Source organism: Chanodichthys erythropterus, chromosome 24 (genome assembly GCF_024489055.1).
Source record: "Chanodichthys erythropterus isolate Z2021 chromosome 24, ASM2448905v1, whole genome shotgun sequence".
In the NCBI taxonomy this organism is placed as follows: domain Eukaryota; kingdom Metazoa; phylum Chordata; class Actinopteri; order Cypriniformes; family Xenocyprididae; genus Chanodichthys; species Chanodichthys erythropterus.
The window spans coordinates 14,000,805-14,028,326 of record NC_090244.1 but is presented as its reverse complement, the minus strand read 5'-3'; the positions used below and the strand labels follow the sequence as shown (position 1 = coordinate 14,028,326).

Sequence of the window (27,522 nt, the reverse complement as noted above, 5' to 3'; positions counted from 1 at the left end):
ACATCAGATAAAGGGATAATCCCTGTGTGGGAGTTAAGAAACAGGGTTAAAATGAGTAATTATTATTTTTTGATGGCAAAATAGTGTATTGTTATTATAATAATAATGATCTTTTTTACATATCTGCCAACATGAACGCTGAGTAGGAGTAGTATTAGAGAATGAATTTTCTCATATTAGACACTCCTGTAATTTTAATTCTGTGATCGCATTAATTTTAATTCTGTGATCGCATTTGAATGATTATTGATTAATGATTATTGATTTTGATTATTATAACTATTAAATCTTTGACTTTTTTTATAGACTTTTTCTTTTAGACTTTTCTATATTATATTATATATATATATATATATATATATATATATATATATATATATATATATATATATATATATATATATATAAAATTACAATTAAATATATATTTATTAATTAAAATTATATTAAATATATATTTATTAAATATATTTTAGATATTTAAAATAATTTTATTTAATATTTAATGAAATATAATAGCCTTGTAAATAGTCTACATTTATTTTTAAAAAATAGATTACATTAATATTTTAATATACTGCGTTTGCGTGTGCTAGTTTATATGATTTTCTAAATTTGTATTTATAAATCTTTTTCCCTCTTTCTCCACTGATGGGTTCATTAGTGCATGATTTTCTTTACAATTTTACATTTCTAACCAAAAAATATCTGTAATAAAGGTTAATAATCTTAACCTTTTATTTTCAAGCTCTTCTATAATCAGTTCTTCAGAATCTAAAATGCTGGTCAGTAAAACCCATCAAGAGCATTTTTTGTTTAATCGCGATTAATCGATTAATCACAATTATTTGTGATTAATCGATTTGGCAGCACGTAGTGACCATTGGTTTTTCCTTTGGAAGACCTTTTATTTTCAAGTTTTCAAGACAAATTTGTATGACATGGGTATTACACTGGTGTATGAACAAACTATACAAACAATTATGTTAGATGCATGCGATTAATTGTGATTAATTGATATGACAGCATATACAGCACACACACACACACACAGTAATACATAACATGTAATTGTTACAAATAATATGTTAATATTATTCAATTAAATGTTATAGCTTTTAGTGACCAAGACACAATGGTTTTAAGACAACATGTGTCCATTGTCCCAGTATTCCTGTTACAGTTCTGTAAGTCTTTTAAACAGTGAAAATAAACCCAACAGATTGTGACTATACTTGGCCAGTGTGCTAATCCTGTGTGAAGGGTTTCAGTCCCTGTCGTCCTCTTATTACAAACTGAACTGTGAAGGATTTGCCAACATGCCCAGCAATTTCCGGTACTCAAGTTCCAGCGACCCCAACACAACCCTCCTCACAAACCCCACCCGCCCCATACTCCAGTCAGGCAACATCCACCCACCACCTCTCTGCTCACTAGCAGCACTCTTCCATTTGTGCTGTTATGTGAGTTGCAGGAGTACAGGCCACCCCTGGCTAGATGACCTCGCCTGTTGTCGGTCACTTTTAACGGGCAGGTGCATAACCAGCCAGTCATTTGGGCCAAAACAGATGGTTTGATCCACCCTCTTTCTCCACTGATGGGTTCATTAGTGCATGATTTTCTTTACAATTTTACATTTCTAATCAAAATATTTTTACAGCCTGATGCCATTAGAGAGCGTTTTATTTTCAAGCTCTTTCAGAATCAGTTCTTCAGAATCTAAAATGCTGCTCTGTTAAACCCATCAAGAGCAGTTTTAGTTTAATCGCGATTAATCACAATTAATCTTGATTAACCAATTTGACAGCACTAAGCTTTTAGTGACCAAGGTGCAATGGTTTTTTCTTTTGGATAACTTTTCAGTTCTTCAGAATCCAAAATGCTGGTCTGTAAAACTCATCAACAGCATTTTTAGTTTAATGGCGATTAATCACAATTGATCTTGATTAATCGAATCAACAGCACTTTTTTTCAGTTTTTAGTGATGCTGGTCTTTAAAACCCATCAAGATAATTTTTTTTGTTTAAACCTGATTAATCCATTAATCGCAATTAATCGTGATTAATAGATTTGACAGCACTAAACTTTTAGTGACCAAGACGCAATAGCCTTTGGAAAACCTTTTATTTTCAAGTTCTTCCAGAATCATTTCTTCAGAATCTAAAATGCTGGTCTGTAAAACTCATCAAGAGCATTTTTAGTTTAATCGCGATTAATCACAATTGATCTTGATTAATCGATTTAACAGCACTTTCAACAGCACAAGTTTTTAGTGATGCTGGTCTTTAAAACCCACCAAGATCATTTTTTTTGTTTAAACCCGATTGATCGATTAATCGCAATTAATAGATTTGACAGCACTAAACTTTTAGTGACCAAGACGCAATAGCCTTTGGAAAACCTTTTATTTTCAAGTTCTTCCAGAATCATTTCTTCAGAATCCAAAATGCTGGTCTGAAAAACATATCAAGAACATTTTTAGTCCAAAAAAAGCATCTCAAGAACGTGATACAACTAAAATGGTTGAATAACAGTGTAAATCAAGCTATGGACTCGCATACCAATTAAAAGCTGACAAATCTGTCCTTTTCCTGTCAACATGGAGGAGGTGTACTGACTTAAAGGAAATATGGTAGTATATCTATTATCTAATATCTCATATTTCTGTTCTTCCATAACAAACAGCTTATCAAGACTAAACATCCTGGAGGTTATACACAGGGCAAAACAGAGTTTGAGTGCTGTGAGTAAACACCATAGTGGGCACAGTGGATACGCTGTTATCACACTTAACTGCTACGGGCTCTTCTCCAAACCACCCACATGGAGAGTGAGAACTTCCGCCAACGTGGGGAGAGAACTCACCCCTGGCAAAGTGATCTCTTTACCTCCTGCTCTCCATCTCACACTCACTTTGAATACAAAGAAGAGCCAGAACTGCTTAGAAGACATCAGTAATTTTGATATTTTTCATCAGAAACTGATAAAGAGCAATGCATACCGTCCATGGGCTGGGAATCTAGAAGAGTTCCTTTTTCACAGCATACGGAGTCAAATGATTACATATTTATGTACAGGTATGTATGTAGAGAGAGAGGTAGTCAAAGAGACAAAGAGGTTTCAGGACATTGCAGTGTGCGTAGGTGGGACATTTCATTAAAAATTACAAACTTAATTATCCTCAGACCCAGTGGTCGAGATCTCCACCTACACAAGCTCTGGAATGTTGTATTGGAATGTCTTCCAAGAATGGACACACAGAAGTGCTTTGTTTGGAATTAAAGCTTTTGTTTTTCACTGGCTTCTGGACTTTAGCAGTGGAAAACAAGAGCTCTGTCGCTCAGCGCTTCATCGCAGCCCACGCTTGTCTCGCCATGACAAAAAAACTCCATGAGATTCCTTCCGTTCCTGCTTGCAGAAATGAGATGTGCTGTTGATTTAGAGCATGACGGACTTTGCTGCCACATTCTTTAATCCACCAGAAACAAAAGTATGTGTCTGTGTTATTAGCGATCAGCTGTTCAACACATTTGAATTCATAACATGAAGGCTCTTGTTGTTCATGTGTTTAACACTAAAACAAAAAATTGGGGCGGCTCATATTGAGGGAAACATGTTTGTTTTAGCCATTACCCACCAAGGAACATGATTTGCTAAGTCAAGTCACTTTATACAATGCAGACTGTTAAACTGTTATTGTTAGTCAGAAGTAGGTGGTATTAGGGGGCGGGACAATCTCATTATAGAAAGCATCTGATTGGGTAAAATCTATGTAGTGCAGGATGAGTCATCAATGTTTTTAGTTTGTTTTTCCAGAAGAGAATGAGAAAATATTAAATTTGTGTATTTGATAAAACGTTCTATTAATGTTTAGGCTTGTGCAAATGTTTGGCCTCACAGATAACAGATACAGACTAAAGGGTTCTTGCAAGTTACGGTGTGGTGAGAAATCAAGCCCCCCCAGGAATCGGGTCTCCTTTAAGACCCCGAGTGATCCCATTGGTTCAACGCACTTTTAATGGGTTATAATTAATCAAGACATCACGATAACAACATTTGATCAGGCATTACTGCCTGGGTCCTAAAGGAAACCCAAATCCTGGGGGGGACTCGATTTCTCATGACAACGTAAATGTTCTGGATTTTTTCCTTTGCCTTATCTTCCACCAGGTGAAAACCGTAAGTCTAATCACTTAGAAACATAAACAATAGGACAAACTGAAGTTTATGCATGAGCCACCGATGTATTAGCAAAAACATCTTACATGCTGCACATCACAAGCTACAACAACAGGCACAGATGAAATAAAGAACCTTGAATTTCTCTATCGGCTATGAATAGATTCGCTCTGTGAATGTCAGCCCAGAGCTTACAGCTCCTGGTTTGTGTTGCTTCCATCCATTTCAAGGCCCTTCGTGGCTTCATTTCTATGAAGGCCGTGTTACAGCAGAGATGTGGCGGCAGCAGTTCACAAAAGGAGCACTCCAACCGATATGAATCATCCGCCGCTGTCTCTGTGTGAGCCCACGCAGCTTGATGGAAAAGGAGTAAAAATAGTCATTATCATTTAAAAGAGCTTTTAAAAATAACATGCGTGAGGGGGAGAGAGCGACAGAGACAAAAAGGAAGAGAAAAAGTAAAAACTTTGTGCCTCAACAACCCACACTACCTCCAGCAAACCAGGTTAGACCCAAATATTAGTCACCGTTGTTGTACAGACACACTAGAGGCTTGTTCCATAAAGATAATTGGGGATTACAGCCCAAAACCTGATTTGAATTAACCTAACAATTCAGTCGGGCTAAAGCGGTTCCATAAAAGACCAAGTTCATGCAATCCCACTAATTTGACCCAGGTTCAATGAGTGAAGCACTCTATTCATAAGCAGCCCTAAAGGTCTCCATTGATGATTCGAATAGCACGCAACCCTTACCGCACGCACCGCAAAAGCCTTTAAAATATGATGGGTGAAATAAAATGCTGCTTTCAGTCAACCAATCAAAATGCTGCATTAACTCAACCAATTAGCATGTTCAGCGCCCAAGTCTTACCCCCAAAAGTTCCTGAACCTCATGAGCAGGGACTTTCTGAGGGGGAAATTTTTACCCGGAACTTAATTTAGACCCTGGTACCTGCAGTCGAAACACACCAAGTACCACCCCAAAGTCCCTAGTTTCCGGGGAACGTTTCTGAGGTGGAAACGTAGCTTATCTTAAATTTGTTTTATGGAACCAAATCAACTGACAATAAGTCAGAATAAATGAAAAAAGCCAGGCTTATTTAGTAAACTTGTTTTATGGAACAGGCCTCAGGTTAGTTTCCCAGCATAAGTTGCCAGAGTGACTGAGCTCGAGCTATGTTAAATTTGCTTAATGGAACCAAATCAACTGCCAATAAGTCAGAATAACTGGAAAAAGCCTGGCTTATTTGGTAAACTTGTTTTATGGAACAGGCCTCAGGATAGTTTCCCAGCATAAGTTGCCAGAGTGACTGAGCTCGAGCTATGCTAAATTTGCTTTATGGAACCAAATCAACTGACAATAAGTCAGAATAAATGAAAAAAGCCAGGCTTATTTAGTAAACTTGTTTTATGGAACAGGCCTCAGGTTAGTTTCCCAACATAAGTTGCCAGAGTGACTGAGCTCGAGCTATGCTAAATTTGCTTTATGGAACCAAATCAACTGGCAATGAGTCAGACGAACTGAAAAAAGCCTGGCTTATTGGGTAAACTTGTTTTATGGAACAGGCCTCAGGTTAGTTTCCCAGCATAAGTTGCCAGAGTGACTGAGCTCGAGCTATGTTAAATTTGCTTAATGGAACCAAATCAACTGCCAATAAGTCAGAATAACTGGAAAAAGCCAGGCTTATTTAGTAAACTTGTTTTATGGAACAGGCCTCAGGTTAGTTTCCCAGCATAAGTTGCCAGAGTGACTGAGCTCCAGCTATGCTAAATTTGCTTTATGGAACCAAATCAACTGGCAATGAGTCAGACGAACTGAAAAAAGCCAGGCTTATTGGGTAAACTTGTTTTATGGAACAGGCCTCAGGTTAGTTTCCCAGCATATGTTGCCAGAGTGACTGAGCTCGAGCTATGCTAAATTTGCTTTATGGAACCAAATCAACTGGCAATGAGTCAGACGAACTGAAAAAAGCCAGGCTTATTGGGTAAACTTGTTTTATGGAACAGGCCTCAGGTTAGTTTCCCAGCATAAGTTGCCAGAGTGACTGAGCTCGAGCTATGTTAAATTTGCTTAATGGAACCAAATCAACTGCCAATAAGTCAGAATAACTGGAAAAAGCCTGGCTTATTTGGTAAACTTGTTTTATGGAACAGGCCTCAGGATAGTTTCCCAGCATAAGTTGCCAGAGTGACTGAGCTCGAGCTATGCTAAATTTGCTTAATGGAACCAAATCAACTGCCAATAAGTCAGAATAACTGGAAAAAGCCAGGCTTATTTGGTAAACTTGTTTTATGGAACAGGCCTCAGGATAGTTTCCCAGCATAAGTTGCCAGAGTGACTGAGCTCGAGCTATGCTAAATTTGCTTTATGGAACCAAATCAGCGGACAATGAATCAGATGAACTGAAAAAAAAAAAAAAAAAAGCCTGGCTTATTGGGTAAACTTGTTTTATGGAACAGGCGTCAGGTTGGTTTCCCAGCATAAGTTGCCAAAGTGACTGAGCTTGAGTTATTTATGGAATCAAATCAAAAGACAATGAGTCAGACTAACTGAAAAAAGCCTGGCTTATTTGGTAAACTTTTTTTATGGAACAGGCCTCAGGATCAGAAATGAACTAGGGTTCATGGCCAAAATTCCACTAAATATGATATATAATACATATATGTATTAGCTCTTTTATACCACATTATGAATACCTTATGCATTTTTTTCATGTTTAATGTACTGTATGTATTATGTTCAGTGTGTGCGTGTTTATTATATATATATATATATTATATATAAAACATATTATGTTATATATTATATATATTAAAATATTAAATATATAGTGCTTTTAAAGTATGTTTTACTAAAACAACTTCTGTTGCACTCCATATATTATATTATATTACATTACATTACATTACATCATTACATTACATTACATTACATTATATTATATTATATTATATTATTATAATAATTTATAAAACTAACATTTTTGAAGTTATAAAAAGTTTAAAAATATAGAATGATTAAAAACATAAAACTATATGCAAACATTTTATAATCATTTTAATAATAACTTTTTTTTTTAAAGTAACAGCTATAATTTTATTTCAGTTAATCCCGTTGAAGTATTTGACTAAAATAGCTGACAAAATGTGTGTAATATGGTTAGATAACAAATATGCCCTCATAAAATCAAAAGCAGGTGCGAATATTGCTCTTAAAATAAAAGTTCATTATGACACGGACACACATCTACAGATTGTGATGCAGATTTATATTCTTGTTGCGTCTTTGTATTTCTTATTCTTTTTCCAGTGCTGTGACACGGCTCTAGTCGTTTCAGCTCGCCCACTCAGCACACAACTCCAGCCAGACACAGGAAGTGAGTTAAGACTCACTCAGATCACAGGAGCTCAGACCTGCCTTGTGAGTGGCTGCACTCCAGGAAATGATTAATATGTCTCATGGTTCAGAAACAAGAACAGTGGAGTGAGGAGAGAACTGTAAAGAAGAAGAAGAAGAAGAAGTAAGAGAGTGTGAACCTGCAAAACAATTCAATATCATAAATGGCCATAGCATTTGAGGTGCCTGCAAATGAGTAATTATCAAGGATACTTATGTCCAAAAAGGACACTAATCCAATAGAAAACTCAAGTTGTGCATCTGACCTCTGTGACCTTTAACAGTACACAATCATTTTAATGTGCCTGAATGTGTCCAATTTCTCACCTTGTTTAGACTAAATCCACATCACTCCAGTCTGACACCATCTCTAGCTTATATCATCTGTCCTTCCATCTCTCGTCAGTACGACAGCAGGTTGACTCACCGCTGCAGTGCTTCACTTTGCGGCGCGGTTGCTAAGCAAACCAGGGAGATAAATAAATAAAGAAAGAAAGTGAGCGAGTGAATGAGCGAGAGCGAAGGCAGGGCTTGTGTTGAGCATGAATGAGTGTGCAGTGCACTCTGGGCTTCTGAATGGATCGGTCTCTGTTTGAATGAGGACTGCCAGATAGGCAGAGCAGACCGTGTCATTTCCAGAAAGGACTGCGTTTGGGAGTGTAGAGACAAATATGTTATTATACAGACAAAGGTACAATTCAGATGTTTATCATCACTACACTACACATATACCTAAATGAAACCAGGGCCTTTATTTCACCCTAAAATCAAAAGAAATAGGAAATTATATTTTGCATTTAAAAAGGCCTATTGAATTTGTATTGCACTATATTTGTGACAATAAAGCACATTTTTTCCCTTCAAATTCTGCATTACCATAATGCAGAAAAAACCATATCATCATATTATTTAATGTTTCTAAAGTCACCAGAACATTAAAACACTTTCTCTTTTTATTTTATTTCTAATTTAATATTTATTCCCTTTTGAATGACAACGTTTAATATTATTTATTTTAAAACTGATAAAATATCAAATGAAAGATACACTTTTTGTTAAATATTTGTATAAACCTTTTTGTTAAATATTTCATTTCTGATTTCATATTTATATTCTTTTGAATTTTGTACATTTTAGAATATGAATACAAAAATATCATTCATTTCAAAATATATTAAATACTAAAAATGGTAAGAATATTAAACCTTATAAATTATATAATTGATATCAAATGTAATATTAAAAATAATATATTAAATATATTAATATTAATGTATTAAGGGCAAATATTGTTGGAATTGCATTATATACAGTACAGTCCAAAAGTTTGGAATCATTAAGATTTTTAATGTTTTTAAAAGAAGTTTCGTCTGCTCACCAAGGCTACATTTATTTAATTAAAAATACAGTAAAAACAGTAATATTGTGAAATATTATTACAATTTAAAATAACTGTTTTCTATTTGAATATATTTGACAAAGTAATTTATTCCTGTGATGCAAAGCTGAATTTTCAGCATCATTACTCCAGTCTTCAGTGTCACATGATCCTTCAGAAATCATTCTAATATGCTGATTTGCTGCTCAAGAAACATTTATGATTATTTTCAATGTTGAAAACAGTTGTGTACTTTTTTTTTTTCAGGATTCCTTGATGAATAGAAAGTTCAAAAGAACAGCATTTATCTGAAATACAAAGCTTCTGTAGCATTATACACTACCGTTCAAAAGTTTGGGGTCAGTAAGAATTTTTATTTTTATTTTTTTGAAAAGAAATTAAAGAAATTAATACTTTTATTCAGCAAGGATGCATTAAATCAATCAAAAGTGGCAGTAAAGACATTTATAATGTTACAAAAGATTAGATTTCAGATAAACACTGTTCTTTTGAACTTTCTATTTATCAAATAATCCTGAAAAAAAATATTGTACACAAATATTTTGTACAATTGTACACATTAAATGTTTATTGAGCAGCAAATCAGCATATTCGAATGATTTCTGAAGGATCATGTGACACTGAAGACTGGAGTAATGATGCTGAAAATTCAGCTTTGCATCACATGAATAAATTACTTTGTGAAATATATTTAAATAGTACACAGTTATTTTAAATTGTAATAATATTTCACAATATTACTGTTTTTACTGTATTTTTAATTAAATAAATGTAGCCTTGGTGAGCAGACGAAACTTCTTTTAAAAACATTAAAATTCTTAGTGGTTCCAAACTTTTGGACTGTACTGTATATATATATATATATATATATATATATATATATATATATATATATATATATATATATATATATATATATATATATATATTATATATATATATTTATAGGACAATGACGTGGATTACTAAAATTTAAAAGGGTTAAAATTTCGAAATAAATTAGCAAATTACTTGTATACATTTTTGAGGACAACATCTAAAATGTCTGTTTTAATTCATTTTGAGAGAATATTTGGGGGATGATTGCAAAAACGTCAAGGTGGTGTAACCGTAAAAACTTTGTAGCAAATAACTGATTTTGTTCAAAACAGGTGAAATTCTCAGTAATAATTATCAGTAAATAAAGTAAATGTAACACTATTGTTCTGGATATTATCATTAATTTGGGGAATCATGCGAGTCAAGTCAAATTCCTGAAGTGTCAAGATGGTGTAACCACCTTTCAAGGAGCCATTTTGTTCAAATTGTCTAAGAAGACCATGTGACATGACTATCAGCTCCAAGGCCATGTGCTTATATAGGTGTCCATGATAATGCCTGTTAAATTTGATTTTAAATTGAAATGTCAAATGGTGTAACCGGTTACACCATTTGACTCCTATTACAAGCCTTTCTGTTTAATTTAATGTAATCAAATATTTATGATGCTGATTAAAGATGTAATATAAACTAACCCACTATTTGGAACTATTTTCAAGTGTTTTTTTAATTGAGATTTTCACCTTTTTTAAACAAGATCAATTAGTTGGTACAAAGTTTTTACGGTTACACCACATTGACATTTTTGCAATCATTCTCCAAATATTCTCTCAAAGTGAATTAAAACAGACTTGGTCTTCAAAAAAGAGAATGTTTACAAGTAATTTGCAAACATAAATAATTTTTTTTTACCCCTTTTAAATTTAATTAAACCATAGGGACACACAAAAATTTGCATCACGTCATTGACCCAAATATATATATATATATATATATATATATATATATATATATATATATATATATATATATATATATATATATATATATATATATATATATATATATAGTATATCAGCAGTATATTTCTCAGTATATTTTCTCTGTTGATTATGTGATGACATTTTTTCTCAGCTCAGAGATGTGTGTGTTCTTGTCTGCCTGTTGTATATATACACACAGTCTGTCAGAACACTGTGTTCTCTCTGAAGACTGACACCAGAGTGAAAGCTAAGAACAGGAAACACATTACAATCAATATGTTCCTTTTAGCCCTGTCCTTTCTACATTTAATGGAGACTCAACAAACACCAAAACGGATACGCTTCTGTATAATTTAGAGCACTTCAACAATGCTTTATCTACAGTACGACTCTTATTGGACTTCATGTGCAAAACCATATTTTAAAATGATATCCTCACAGGCATAAAAACATGCAATCGGAGGTGAAGTTACGACAGACATAAATCCAAGCATGACAAATCGTTTAATGGTGCCAAACACACACACGCACAAACTAAGAAAGAAACTTCACACTAGCCTTAAATGACTCACTCACATCTTAGTGTCATAGAAACATCCTCGTAAACAAACTCAAACAAACACACATAGAGACACGGAGCCGCAACAGGAAGCTAGCTAGCGCTGAGAACAACCACTGCTTTTTTTTTTCTCTCTTTTCAGGACACCAGCAATTGTGAAACCCAACACTGCACAAACGTCCTCCCATACGCATGCCAAAACACTGAGGCTAGCAGTCATAGGCCTATTTGTGTTTCAACTAAAGCTCCCCCTGCCCATATCTCTGACTTTCCAGCTTCCCATTGAGTCAGATGCCTGTGTGCTGGTATTTACTAGCGTAACAGTTCTGCTTCCTGTCTTGCACAAACACCCAGACACAGAATGCAGACACTCTTTGGCTAAACTGACCACCACCTGCCCAAGCATGACCTTCCCCTTTGAGCGAAGTGGTGCTAAATTGCTCTGACCTCTCATTCAACCTGTCCGAAATTTCACTTGGGGCAAAGGCGAGCCTAACATCCTTTGCCATTGTTTTCCTCTCAGGTTTAGTGCTGCCGTTAGGATATTGCCATCATAATACTCTGATGGGTTTGTCCCATTGCTCATCTTTCGGTAGTCTGAACGTTACAAAAGGGCAGTAAATTGAAATGTGATGTCAACAACAAAACAAACATGATAGTAACATTAAGTTCTCATAAACAGTGTTGGGGATGTTACTTTGAAACTGTGACTTGGCAAACTAAGTTAATCCTAATTTAAAGTAGTTCTAGGTTTTTGGAAATGTAGTTTGCTAGTTTACGCAACTCGAAAACGTAGCTAACTACATTGAAGCTATTATTGGGGGCAATATGTTCTTAAATATACACTGTAAAAAAAAGTTGCTGCCTTTAATTTTTAAGTACAATAGACTTGGATGTTTAAGTAATTTCAACTTAAATTATATTAAAATGGCTTTAAAAAATGAGTTGCATCTTGTATAATTTATTAAAAAGTTGAAAATTGCTTAACTTATTTTAATGACTTAAAACAATGCAAAAACATATGTATACTTATTGAACATATAATTTTTTACAATGTATAGGCTAACTTTATACACTTGTTCAAAGGTTTGATTTTAAAAGGTTAGATTTTAACGTTTTTGAAAATATATAGTATATTTTGAAATGTAATTTATTCCTGTGATGGAAACGCTGATTTTTTTTCAGTAATAATAATAAATTGCTGCTTAAGCAACACTTCTTAATATTATCAATGTAAAAAAATACAGCATTTATTTGAAACAGAAATCTTTTTTAACATTATAAATATCTTTAAATTAATTTTGATTAATTTAAGTGACAGTCAATTTAAAACAAGTAAAAAACACCCTTATTCATGAAGAACAGTATTTATTTATTTATTATCTAATTATTTAATTAGCATTTAACTATTTTGCTATAAAACTAAATTTGCAATGCAGATGAACATGAACTATCCAAACAAACTGATTGAATGAAACTGACTGTTAATCTTTTAGAGTGATTTGATCATACCAAAGACTATAGAATAACACAAGACATGTCACTCCTATTGTTTTGAATGGGAGAAAGTGTAACGCGCAATATGGCGGAATAAGTCCCACCTTCTAAATAAGAGCCAGTCGCCGACTGGTAAAGTCATCGCATCACTTCAGCGGCCGTTAGAATCACCGGTTTCTATAGAAACAGTCAGACGTTTAGGTCTGCGCATGCGCATTAGCTTGATCCAGCCTGAAAAATACCGTTTTTTTGTCATGATTCGAGCGTTTAGAAACTAAATTATGAGCCGGTTGTTGTTAGATTTCATTGGTGATTTCAAATATGAAATTTAATCATAACGTTGGCAAACAGTTTTGGAGAATTTGATGTTTCCCCATTCAAAGAGATTGCTTGATGCCCAGGATGCCCGAGAGGCGTTTCAAAGATGGCCGCCGAGTTAAATGACTTGTCTTAAAGGGACTTTGATCATACTCTAAAAAGTGAATTTAGAACAGCTAAGGGGTGTTGTGTTGTTGACCAATGCTGCGTCCGATTATGCTTACTTCCATACTATATCGTAGGCGAAAAACAGTATATGAGCTGAGTATTATGTCAGAATTTACAGTATTGGCAAAAAGTACCCAGATTACCAACTACTTCCGGCGAGATTCTGAAGTGCGCATTCGATGGACAATTTACTATCCCATGAGTCGGGAGAGGTTTGTGAATGCAAGTGAAGCAATGCCATTGACGCCGTAGGTCACATGTTAATGACAATATGCCGGGTGTAGTGCACTACACACATTCATACTATATAGAACATACTTTTTTTAAGTTTCAAACCAAATCTAGTACCTAATAGTAGTACGCAATTTCAGATGCAGCACAAGTGTTGACCAATTCATGGTTTTGCCTCACAGAGAGAGAACGGCCGCTCTTCTGTTTGATCCAATCCTCTAATCCCTTTAACAGAGCACTGACTTCCTTTCCTCAGGGACGCAGGATGAGATGGGGGGGAGCAGCACCTGTTCAGTTTCCCCCATATTCCCTCCCGCTTTAAAACAACGTCCAACTCTCGCCCACCCCCATCCCATGGCCCTCAGAGCGCTCGCAGGGGGCGGAAAAACTGAGGACTACAAATGACAGCTGCACTTTTACTCAGAAGGAGGGCAGTGTGGAGAGGAAGGAAGGAAGGATGGATATGGATGGATGGGGGAAAATGAATTCTTTTTAAGAGGTAATACCAGCTTCAGGGTTACCTGGTGTACTCACTACTCTTAGCTTCTACTTTTTGCCCCTTTGTGCTGTGGATAGAAACCCAAGACCTCTTGGTAGATAGCTAGATTTCAACATCTTTTTTTCTCTTTTGTTATATGAAGGTCAAATCAACACACTTGTATTATGTGTTCATCATTTATTTTTTCTACTTTTTCAAGTAAATGTCTTTTAGGTACAGATTTTATTGTTTTACCCTCCCAGATCTATAGACTTTCAATCTTGAACTTTTAAAATGCATAAACACTGGCTGCATCCGAAATCGCACACTTCCCTACTATAAGGAACGTAAAACAGTATGTGACTGTCCGAATTCAGCATTCAGGCAAAAAGTATCCGAATGACCTACTACATCAGGCGAGATTCTGAAGTGTGCATAAGATGGACACTTTAATATTCCCATGAGGCCACTGGAGAGGATTTGTGAATGGCAATGAAGTAACGCAACTGAATCTGATAGGTCACATGATTATGAAAACATGGCTGAGTTAGTATGTCTGAATTTCATTCATACTACACACATTCATACTATTCATACATTTTAGCAGTCATAATTACTTATTCAACATAAGTACCTGCTCAAGAGAGTATGGGATTTCTGTCTCAGCTGTGATGTCATTTCCACAACGCTTGAAAGTTTTGTGAAGGCAAAGCAATGTGAAAAATCATATTATTGTGCACCATTTCCAAACAAGCTGCAATTTTGTCAAATAATGCAATAAGTATAAAGACAAATTAGCCATTTCTTACCAAAAATGTTGAAAATGTCATTTCCACAACCATCATTTCCACGTCGGAATGCTATTAAACACAATACATGGCACTCTAGTGGGAATTTTCATTACTTTCATAAATGAAGTGTTGATTTATAGTGTAACTTTGCACTAAAAAACATTTGCTCTCAAGAAAGGCTGTCATTTGGGAAACATCCATGAATGGCATCACAAGTCGGCCAGTAATGTTCATGTATGCTTGTTTGAGCAGTGTGTTGGTTTCTCTTACAACAGCAGGCCATCAATCTCAACAAAGGGGGCCCCCCGAGTCAAGCTGTGGAGAATAGATGAAGTTGGGGTCAGAAAATGGCCGGACGCCCCCCAAAACCACCATACTTGTCACCCCACCCAACACCCTGCCCCCCCACCTGCTCAACCCAGGCTGAATAACAGATTTCACGCTGTCTGAGGAAGGAGGTTGAGAGCAGATTGTGTGTGCGGAGGAGGATGGGAAGTGGGGGCTGCCATTGAAAGGTGTTAAATGATAGTAAAATGGTGGGATTAAGGCAGGACAATGCCGAGCAGTAATCCCCTTTTCCACAATAACCCCCCTCTATCCATTTCCCTTGTTCCAGTCCTCTGCTCTCTTTCTTTCTCTCCCCCTTTGCTCCTCTCGGGGGTCTCTTATAATGCGGATGGGAGAGAGTGATGAAAAAAAAAGAAAAAGCGTCACAGAACAAAGACCGAAGACGTCAAATCTGGACAGCGTTCCCGAATGTACCGAGTGCAAGTGGGCGTTAGTCAGAGAAATTGAATATCCATAAAAGTTTAAACACGCAATTGCGCATTCTGAAAGCCACGGTGACTTGAAAGTGTGACTCTTGACACTCGCCTCTGACTATTGTGATGAATGCAGGAAGGTCAAGGGTTGGGAATTCCTAAGTGATGAGCACAGTTGTTGTTCTTGTCAAGTCCCTTTCAAAGAAGCGGTGGAAGGGTTTGGAGGGCAGCGAGGTTGACAGCAGGGTCAAAAGGTCACCTTTGAGTTTCAAGTTAAAAAATCCGAAAGACAGATTCAAAGAGATAAGGGCGAACCGCTGTAGTAGAACATCCAGCATTACAGATGTGATGAGTCCGTGACCGTGGAAAAAGAATCTGTGCTTGAACTTTGAGTCGTTTACATCTTTGACAAATAATCCAATGATCATTTGTGCAAAAAAGACTGAATAATCGTGATCTTTAACAATGCTCATCTTATTCCTTACGTGAATGAATGAATTTATTAATTTATTTTCCAAATAAATAAAGATTTAATATTTCCCCACATAATATCATATTCCAAAGTCTTGGGATTCCATGAAAAATTGCCTAACTTTATTTATTTATAAACAAACAAACAAAGAAACACACACACAAATAAACAGTGCTGGGTAGTAACTGATTACATGTAATCTGAATTATGTAATTAGATTCCAAAAATTAAGTACTTGCTATAGAGTGCCCCAGGGATGACGCGTTTTTGTAGGCAAAACCCGGAAGCAAGTTAGCATTTTAGGACTTCCGGTTCCAACGCTGTAAAGTCTATGGGTTTTTTGAATGGGTTTTTGGTAAATCGCCTGAAATAAGGTCTGTGGTTAACAAAGCCTCTAAATACTTTCACGTTTTGATCTATGACATAAAACACACCAGTTATAACCAACTTGTGATTTTTTAAACTTTTACTGTGTCTTCAAATCGGCGGTTGCTAACAAATTGCTAAAAGGGACTACTTCCTTTGGCGGGGACTTTAGGCGTCATCATGACAAACAGGACATTTGGACAGCATTTCTCATGAAAAAGTGGATAAGTATTCATACACAGCGCAGATCATAATCAGTGAGCATGTTTTTAAATAGAATTGTTTTCTAAATAAAGTTTGAGGATGCTTGGTGGTGACGACGTTGATCCGCGACCATGGTGTGCTGTAGTCCGTTTATAGCCTACTGTTAGCCTTTTATATCTGACGACTTTATTTAGGCTTCAAAATCTATAAATGTTGTGTTAATTTGTAAAGATTATCTTGATAGACAAAACGTGTAAGTGTCATGACCCTTTGTTAAACACAGAGCTTATTTTCTGCGATTTTCCAAAAGTCTATGGGAAAAATGAATAGGCTTTCAGTCGAGGGAACCCGTGCGACGCTAACTTCCGGGTTGGCCTACAACGCGTCATCCCTGGGGCACTCTATTGGTTGTTTGCAATCACATGGTTCTGGTGACGCGTGAAATACCAGTGGAGGGCAAGCAGTGAAAATTAGAATGGAAGAGATGGAGAAAAGTCCTTTCTGTGCTGGTTTAGAAAGTAAACAGAAAATCACAACATATGTTGAACGTGATCATTATGTTAAGAAGAGGAGCGACTTTTCCACTGAAATGAAAGAATTCCTGCCATCGAGGAGGTAAGTTAGATATAGAGAATGTGAAGCTGTCGTCACGCCGCCTTCAGTTCTAGTCTGGGTTTGTTTACATCGCGCTGCCTTTCTGCTAGTGAAGTTAGGGCAGTATGATTTTCTGTCGCGATTGTGAAAAATATTGCCACTGTAGGTCATGTTGAATCGAGAATTGCAACAGGAGCTCACATCATCGTTCAAAGAAAAAACTGGACGGTGTACAGTTGCCTTTTATATGTGTAAAAACACAGTACTAAGGGAAGCTGGTTGAAGAGGTGACGGGAAGACGCCGTATCAAATCTAATAATGTCACTGATTTAACCCACTCCCTATCACTCAATAAAATAATCACATATAGCTGAGTGTTTTTGAAAGTGTTGTCTTTTTTGTTGACTTCTGTCATCTTGTTAAACATTTATTTGGACATTTTCTACCATATAATGGCTGAAGCAGCAGCGCGTGACACTGTTCTCATGGTAACCAGATCAACATTGTGAACGGAACTGAAGTGAAAACATCAAATTCTCTTCCTTGCAAACGATACCATGAAGAAAGTCAAAAACAAAAAAGGTAAGCAGGTTTCAGTATCATGAGACGCAAAACGCTATTAAAAGGCGACAACTTTTAAAGTTAAAAAACGATATAAGTTATAAAAAACGGTATAAGTTATGTAAACGATATAAACACCTTCTGGGTTTTCGATTTTATCGATCTGAGCAACCATAAATGACGCAAAACATACGAATTTTGAGTTCCCTTTCGATACTTCACTCGTACTGCGTATGGGGAAAGGTCTCCCTTTTTCCCCGCTGCTGAAGCCTTTTTCAATAACGCAGTGTAACTGCACCGTCATTGGTTCACTCATAGACAAGTTGTTGAACCAATGGCGGCGCGGCATAGCTGCGCGGCCTATGGCGACAAAGCGCGCGAATATTCCCGCCGAAATGGGCGGGGTATAGGGCTATATAAGCAGGCGTTTCGCCATAGGATTTCAGTGTTTTCTCCTTCAGCGACGACATCTACTTCTCTTCGCTGATCTCCGCCTGAAGCCGAAGAAGCTCGCCGCCTTCTGCTCTCGCCGCCGTCTGAAGAGGCTCCCGCAGCGGACTCGCCTGGACTCGCCGGTGGAAGAAAGCGCCGGCGCCCTCGCGGACTGCAGCTTCTAGCGCCGTCGCCGAGCCGCCGCCTCCCGCTTCCCGCTCCCGGCCGCTTCCTGTGCGTCCCCTGCCGCCATCCGGCGCGCCGCCTGAGAGCTTCATCCGCGGCTTAAACGCCGCTCTAAAAGAGCGATTTCCAGCGGTTTTCACCGCTTTAAGAGCTTCCGCGGCCCTCGCCGCTCTAAAAGAGCCACCCAATTGCCGTTTTCACGGCAGCGGCGTCTCACGATGCCCCGCCACTCATGTGGTACTTGCAGGGCCCCCTGCACGACGACGATGGACACAGCGAGTGTGTCGCTTGCCTGGGCAAGCCCCACGCAGACGGCGCGCTCGCTGGAGACTCATGCCCGCACTGCGAGTGTATGAGTCTCGCTTCCCTGCGCTCGCGGGTCGCCTTCTTCACTGAGGGCGATCTCGCCGCTCGCGCCCTCCCGTCTCCTTCCTCCCGCGGTCCGGCGAGGAAAAGACAGCGGGGTAGAGCGACTCAGCGCCAGGAGTTGAGCGAGCTCACGCCGGCCCAGCCCCCGCGTGCCTCGCCCTCTCCTCCCAGGGAACTCTCTCCAGTTCTGTTCTCTCGCCCTGAGCAGCGTCCCTCCGCAGAAGCGAGTGACCTCGTCTCATTCGGGGGAACAGACGACGAACAAGACGACTCCATGTCTCTTGCGGCTTCCGAAGCGGAAGGATGGGCTGGCGAGCCGGAAGACCCCGCTCCACCGCCTCCCTTGGAACCCATCGAGCATGGCCAGGGCATGGATGCCGAGCTCTTCCGCATCCTGTCTAGAGCCGTTGAAGAGCTGGACCTCGAGTGGGCCCCTCCAGAGGAGCCGTCTCGCAGCCGCCTGGACGAATGGTTTCTGCCAGGCCGCCGCCAAGCACCTCGCCAGCGTTCAGCGCCCTTCTTTCCTGAGGTCCACGAAGAGCTGACGAAGTCGTGGCGCGCTCCTTACTCTGCCCGCCTCCACACTACGCACCGCTCCGCCCTCACCGCCGTCGACGGCGCCGAGGAGAAGGGATACGAGCGCTTGCCACCCCTAGATGAAGCGGTGGCTGCTCACCTCTGTCCTCCCGCGGCTGTGGGTTGGAAGACGAAGAGGGCCCTTCCTTCCAAGCCCTGTCGGACCACCTCTACTCTGGCTGGACGGGCTTACACCTCGGCGGGCCAAGCTGCCTCTGCGCTCCACACCATGGCCATATTTCAAGCATTCCAGGCCAAACTCCTCCGCTCTCTGGATGAGTCTGGAATCGACGCGCCAGCCTTCAAAGATCTCCGCAGCGCCACGGATCTTGCCCTACGAGCTACGAAGGCTACGGCCCAGGCCATCGGTCGTTCCATGGCCAGCCTGGTCGTGTTGGAGCGCCACCTGTGGCTCAACCTAACGGAGATCAAAGACCTAGACAAGACGGCCTTCTTAGACGCCCCGGTCTCGCCTTCTGGTCTCTTCGGGCCTGCAGTGGATGGCTTCACTGAGCGCTTTACTGCCGCGCAGAAATCGTCTCAGGCTATGAGGCATTTCTTGCCTAAGCGCTCCAGCTCCGCTTCTGCGTCTAGCCGCCCCAGGACTGCGCCGGCTCAGCAGAACAAACCAGCCCCACCTGCAACACAGGCAGCGCCGCCCCAGGAGCATCGCCAGCGCTCGCGCCCTGCGAAGCGCCCTCCCTTCCCGAGGCGCCAGGGACCCCGGCCCAGGATTGTGCTGGACCCGGTGCCTCCGAAGTCGTCCTGATTCGTCGGACAGGAAGAGGATGGGGGACCGTCCCGTTACGACCGGACCACCCCAAAAGCTCCCACGGGTAATTTCCCCTCCGCCTCGTTTATTTCCGGGCGTGGGAAACATACTCCAAGTGACAGCTGGGCCCACACCTGTTGCGCCCACTCCAAACGCCGTTTTCACGGCGGACAAATTTTTACCTCATCACAAAAAGAGCAAATTTCCTCTTCCACCCCTCGCGGTGTACGACCCTCTCAACGGCGGTCTGTCACCCAACATTATTCAACCCCTAGCCACTCGGGCCGAGGCCTGGCAGGCCATCCCCGATGTGTCAGAATGGGTCATGGGGATCGTAAACCAGGGCTACTCGCTCCAGTTTGCACGACGGCCCCCCGCTTCGCCGGGGTGCTTCAAACATCGGTCAATCCGGACGACGCTCATGTCCTCCGGGCCGAAGTCATGTCGTTGCTGGAAAAAGGAGCTGTGGAAATGGTTCCTCCGTCAGAGAGCGAGACAGGCTTTTACAGCCGCTACTTTCTGGTCCCCAAAAAGGATGGCGGTCTCAGACCCATCCTAGACCTCAGGCTTTTGAATCACTCCCTCATGAGACGGAAGTTCAAAATGCTGACGCTGAAGCAGATCCTCGCGCACATTTGCCCCGAGGACTGGTTCTGCTCGCTGGACCTGAAGGATGCGTATTTTCACATCCAGATAGCCCCCCGTCACAGACGATTCTTGAGATTCGCATACGAAGGGGTGGCATACCAATATACGGTCCTGCCCTTCGGGCTGTCTCTGGCTCCCCGCACTTTCACCAAGTGCATGGACGCGGCGCTTTCCCCTCTGAGACAGATGGGAATCCGGGTTCTGAATTATCTCGACGACTGGCTCATCTTAGCCCGTTCGCGAGACGAGCTGGAACGCCACAGATCCGTGCTCCTCAGCCATCTACAATGCCTGGGTCTCAGGGTCAACTTAGCCAAGAGCTCGCTATGCCCCACTCAACGAATCTCGTTTCTGGGAGCAGTTTTCGACTCGGTCCGTATGACGGCAGTAGTCTCGCCAGAGCGCGCCCTGGCAATTCAGCAGCTCACGGCATCTGTCACGAACAAAGCCTATCTCCCTCTGAAGTTTTTCCAGAGGCTGCTAGGGCTGATGGCTTCCGCCTCCCCGGTGCTGCAGCTAGGCCTTCTTCGGATGCGGCCTCTTCAGTACTGGTTGAAGTTCCGGGTTCCTCCCAGCGCATGGCGGCACGGCCGCCTATGTCTCAAGGTCAATCGGGCCTGTCTTCTAGCCCTGAAACCTTGGATGGATCCAGTATGGTTCCAACGCGGAGTCCCTTTACAGGCGGTCTCACGGAGGACGGTGCTCTCAACAGACGCCTCCAACTTGGGCTGGGGCGCTGTGTGCGAGGGCAGACCGGCCTTCGGCTCGTGGAGCCACGAGGAAAGCCATCTACACATCAACTGTCTAGAGATGCTAGCAGTGATGAAAGCCCTTCAGTTCTTTCAGGCTTACTTGACGGGACGTCATGTTCTAGTTCGGTCAGACAGTATGACGGTGGTGTCATACCTGAACCACCAAGGCGGTCTTTCGTCCAGCCGCTTATGCGCTCTGGCGAAACGTCTGCTGGAATGGGCTCTTCCGAGGCTTCAGTCGCTCAGAGCGACTCATGTTCCTGGCAGGAACAATCTGGGTGCGGACATGTTGTCACGGAGCAACATCCCCTCCGACGAGTGGATGCTCCACCCCCAAGTGGTCCTCACGATCTGGGAGTTCTTCGGGAAGGCAGAGGTAGACCTCTTCGCCTCAGAAGACAACTCTCATTGCCCAACATTTTTCTCGAAGGAAGTAGATGCTCTGGCCCACACATGGCCCAGCACGCTCCTTTATGCTTTCCCTCCGATCGCACTGATCCCCCAGGTCATCAGGCGTATCAGAGAAGACCAGCACAGAGTCCTTCTGGTGGCCCCGCTCTGGAGGAACCAGGTTTGGTCCTCAGAGCTATTCAGGCTCTCTCTAAGAGCCCCGTGGCCGATTCCCCTGAGACGGGACCTCCTCTCTCAGGCAAACAGAACAATCTGGCACCCACAGCCGCAGCTCTGGGCTCTGCACCTCTGGTCCCTCGATGGGAGCCGACTAGCCTCCCCGAGGACGTCCTAAATACCATTTCTCAGGCTAGAGCCCCATCTACGAGGCGCCTCTACGACCAGAAGTGGTCAGTATTTGTTGATTGGTGTTCAACACGCAACATAGACCCTGTGGAGAGTGACGTATCTTCCATACTGTCTTTCCTCCAAGAACGCTTGGAAATGGGGCGCTCCCCTTCCACGCTTAAGGTTTACGTAGCAGCCATTGCAGCGTTCCACGCTCCTATTGCTGGCCAATCGGTGGGACGAAACGGGCTCGTGATCCGTTTTTTGAGAGGTGCTAGGCGTTTGAATCCTCCTCGCCCTCTCACTATTCCCTCCTGGGACCTCTCGTTGGTCCTCAGGGCCTTGAAAGGAGCCCCATTTGAACCAATGGGTTCAGCCGACCTCAGGCCCCTAACGCTAAAAACCGCTCTGCTACTAGCACTAGCATCGGTAAAGCGTGTTGGCGATTTGCAGGCCCTCTCCGTGAACCCTGCGTGCCTCGAATTCGGGCCTGGTGATTCTAAGGTCGTTCTGAAACCTAGGCATGGCTACGTCCCTAAAGTGCTCTCAACTCCGTTTAGAGCTCAGGTCATCTCGCTCTCTGCTCTTCCTCCCTCGGCGGACGAACCAGAGCTGCAGCTACTCTGCCCAGTCAGGGCATTGAGGACCTACATAGACCGATCACAGTCTTTCAGACAGTCAGATCAGCTCTTTGTTTGTTTTGGCGGCCGCACCAAAGGGTCTCCGGTCTCGAAACAACGCATTTCCCGTTGGATAGTGGATGCTATTAACCTGTGCTACTCCTCACTGGGCACTAATTGCCCCATAGGAGTCAGGGCCCACTCCACTAGAGGAATGGCTTCCTCGTGGGCTTGGTCCAACGGAGTTTCCATCCAAGACATCTGTGAGGCGGCCGGCTGGTCTTCGCCGTCCACCTTTGTCAGGTTCTATCACCTCGATGTCCCGACCTTACAAGCTCGGGTCCTGTCGGTGTGATTAGCGGCTTCCAACAGGTCCCGCTTCACGCCACCATAGGAAGTATCCTCCTTCAGTGTAACCATGGGTTCGGTTAGGCTTTGCCTCCGCTTGTCCTTTTTGCCCCCATCTGGGTGGCCAAATGCAAGCTATATCGTTCCCAGCCGTGGCACGGCGTGGTTGAATTCGTTCCCCATACGCAGTACGAGTGAAGTATCGAAAGGGAACGTACTCGGTTACTAACGTAACCTCGGTTCCCTGAGATACGGAACGAGTACTGCGTCACTTGCCGTGCCACGAGGCTGCGGCTCAGGGTCGTCGCTTCAGTCGATTGACACTGAAATCCTATGGCGAAACGCCTGCTTATATAGCCCTATACCCCGCCCATTTCGGCGGGAATATTCGCGCGCTTTGTCGCCATAGGCCGCGCAGCTATGCCGCGCCGCCATTGGTTCAACAACTTGTCTATGAGTGAACCAATGACGGTGCAGTTACACTGCGTTATTGAAAAAGGCTTCAGCAGCGGGGAAAAAGGGAGACCTTTCCCCATACGCAGTACTCGTTCCGTATCTCAGGGAACCGAGGTTACGTTAGTAACCGAGTACGTTTTTGATAGGATTCCTATATAGAAAAATCACTCCCTGCCCTCCAGACTCACTCGCGCTGCTGCTGTGACGTCATGTGCAAACAACCTATTAGATTATATTACATTTTAAAATACTCGTCATCAGACTACAGTTACTTTTTTAATTGATTACATGTTATTCCCACAATGGCAGTAAATAATTCACAATTCACTGATTCTTCCCTGAACCTTCTGAGATTTTAAGTTAATAAGTTAGGCCAATAATAAAATTAGAACAATAATAATAATTATAAATAATAAAATGAAGTTCACAGTAATCTGATGTTGGTTAATGGTCACATGACATGCAGGTAAACAAATATACTTTTTTCTTTTTTTAGTAAGTGTATTATTTAAGTGTTTTTATTTTAAAATGCTTTATTTTAATGTTACATTTTTATGATTTAATTACATATTATTTTCATTATGTAATATTTAATTACATTAGCTTTTCATTAAACTCACAAACCCCTGCAGTTCATACTATACAAGATTATACTATTCAAATCAATGTGATAACTGAGTTTGGTCAAAAGTAATCTAAAAGTAATCAAGAAATAATCAGATTACATTACCTTAAATGTGCAATGTATTCCATTACTAATCACTATTTTTGTCATGTAATTTGGAATCAGTAACTGATTACAATTTGTAAGTAATCTACCCAGCACTGCAAATAAACACAAATTTAAACTTCCAAAAATAATACCACTATATATTCAAAAGTTTATTTCAACTTGATCTCACGACAATTTGTGCGTATTTTACGAGATGGCTAATTCGTACGACCTCACACATGCAAATTCGTCTGTTTTTTGCTAAATCATATGTATTTTACGAGTTGTTTCGCATGAATGACCTACCCCTAACCCCGGCCCTAAACCTACCCATCAAATCGTATGAATTCGTATGAATACGTACGAATACGCACGAATACGCAGAAATTGGTCGTGAGACAGCTTTGGTTTATTTTTTAAATAAAATAAAATTTCCAAATAATATAACAAAACTTGCTGTAAAAATTAAAGGGTTAGTTCACCCAAAAATTTAAATTCTGTCATTTACTCACCCTCATGTCGTTCCACACCCTTAAGACCTTTGTTAATCTTCGGAACACAAATTAAGATATTTTAGTTCAAATCCGATAGCTCCATAGGGAGTAATGACACTTCCTCTATCAAGATCCATAAAGATACTAAAAAAAACATCTAAATCAGTTCATGTGCGTACAGTCATTTAATATTAATATTATAAAGCGACGAGAATATTTTTGGTGCACCAAAAAAAAACAAAATAACGACTTATTTAATGATGGCCGATTTCAAAACACTGCTTCAGGAAGCATTGAAGCATTATGAATCAGTGTGTCGAATCTGCAGTTCGGAGCGCCAAAGTCACGTGATTTCAGCAGTTTGGCGGGTTTGAACCGCGATCCGATTCATTATTTGATACACTGATTCATAATGCTTCGATGCTTTCTGAAGCAGTGTTTTGAAATCGGTCATCACTAAATAAGTCGCTATTTTGTTTTTTTTGCTCCTAAAATATTCCCTCGTAAAACATTAACATTAAATATGTTTTTAGTACATTTATGGATCTTGAGAGAGGAAGTTCCATTACTCCCTATGAAAGCCTCACGGAGCCATCGGATTTGAACAAAAAATCTTAATTTGTGTTCCGAAGATTAATGATTAATTTTCATTTTTGGGTGAACTAACCCTTTAACATTTTAGTTAAAAAAAGCCCACATGAGCATCTTTCAAAATGTCACTAAATGGTTGAATCATCTTTTCAATGTTTTTTGTGTCTCATGTATTTAAGCACAATTAGTGCAGTCTAAGTCTGCGTTTGTACATGTATATGTTTTGTGTTTATCGCTCTGTGCAAGAGGTGGAATGGAGAGGCAGAGACGTTGTAAAAGTGTTGCTGAAAGGTATGCCAGCTGCTCACCATATCACACTCCTATCAGGGGTTCATGAAGGGGGCATGAGGGAGAGAAGTGTAACAGCGGACAGATATGAACACACACACCTTCATCTACCCTCCAAGTGGCGCTGACAACCCTGGTGTCACCTGGTCCATTTGACTGGAACATTTTGTAAAGTGTTGTTCTTAAAAGACATACAAACAGATTCCAGTGTCAATGCCTTCAGTGCTAATCCTTTCACAAAATTCCTGTTTGAACATACAGAAAACGTAAAAGGGATAGTTCACCCAAAAAAATGAAATTCTGTCATCATTTACTCACCCTCAAGTTGTTCCAAACCTGTATGAGTTTCTTTCTTCTGATGAACACAAAAGAAGACATTTTGAAGAATATGGGTAACCAAACAGTTGATGAGCCCCATTGACTTCAAATTTTTTTTTTTTTTTTTTTTTTCTCCATACTACGGAAGTAAATGGGATCCATCAACTGTTTGGTTAATATTTAGACAATTTCTGGTTGTCAAATTGACCTCATACATTCTTAAAATCATATATTGTAAAATATTTTCTACATTACCAAAGACTTTGAACAGAGACACTTCCTGCAATGTTATCTGCACAGTAGAGTGCTGAAAGGTGGTACAGGAAGTGGAAAGACTGTGGGCTGGGGGTGTTGAGAGGGTGGCAACAACACTGTAGCTGTCACCACAGCATTTGTGTGCCAGTTCCATGTTGTGTGAGCCCACAGTCACGAGCTCCCAGCTTTAAAAGAGAAAATCCAGCTGTCTCGCAATTCTAACACACTGGCAGTCTTGCTCCACACACACTTAGCAGAAGTTTTCTATAAAGTTAAAGTTCCCATCAGCACAAAGTGAAAAACAACTCTCCAAATTCCGGTACTGCCGCCACAGATTAACAGGCGTTCACCTACATTTATTGGGGCCTGTATGAGCCCTCATGACCTTTTGTATGGAGACAGAACAAATGCGAAGTAAAATGAGGCTTTTTACGACACTCCAGACAGGAAAGTGCCACACCACCTCCTCCGGTTATCATAAAACTACAAGAACAGGCAACTAAAAGTTGACTGGCGTGTATGTGCGTTGCGAGGCTTATTTAATCCGACCTTGAGGAAAATGTTTATATTACGTGGGTGCTAATGAGAAGGAGAGGTGCCGTTGTCTGGCCTACTAGCTGTGAGGTCAATAAAAGCGAATGTCCAGCGCTAATAAGCTAAGGCAGGAAGGAAGGACAGAGGGGGAAGCATTAGTCTGGTATAGGCCCTCTTGGACTGAGTGGTTTGGCTGTTTAATGAAGTAGAGGAGGGTTGGGTGAAGCTGTTGCAAGGCAAAACCACAGGAGCCTCTACAAAGATCTTCACATAAACGCCACTACAGTCTTTATGCCAGTTAATGGACACACAAGAATGTTTTCGCCGGAGATGAGGGGAGTGGGACGGGTTTCCTATGTAATAAACAACTGTTAGCCAACAATTTCCAGTCTGGTGACAATAACAGACCCGCTAAACAGGAACAATGACAGAGTGAATAATTAGAAAGAGTGTATGATTGAAAGAAGAAGTGCGGTTGCCTTGGTTTCGGTCTTTAGCTACAGTTTTAATTTTAAGCTATTGATCAGGTGACCAGAAGCTGAAGGAGCAACTTGAAGTCATTACTGATAGTGAAGCTATTAGCTACTATACTGTATATACAGCTGCTGGTCATATAATTAGAACATCATCAAAAAGTTGATTTATTTCACTAAT

At 40.8% G+C, this 27,522-nt stretch overlaps 1 long non-coding RNA gene across 4 annotated transcripts; it reads right to left on the bottom strand.

Moving 5' to 3' along the window:
* Nucleotides 1-544: 544 nt before the first annotated feature.
* Nucleotides 545-26,370, bottom strand: LOC137015387 (uncharacterized). 4 transcript variants are annotated; one of them, XR_010893956.1, is made up of 4 exons: nt 11,356-12,207; nt 7,906-8,036; nt 7,575-7,677; nt 545-4,533 (listed from the first exon to the last, which is right to left on the bottom strand). It is a non-coding gene; the product is annotated as an uncharacterized lncRNA (long non-coding RNA). The 4 variants fall into 4 exon arrangements; XR_010893957.1 differs by having other exon boundaries at nt 7,596-7,677; XR_010893955.1 differs by lacking the exons at nt 545-4,533; nt 11,356-12,207 and adding an exon at nt 25,863-26,370 and having other exon boundaries at nt 7,297-7,677.
* Nucleotides 26,371-27,522: the final 1,152 nt, after the last annotated feature.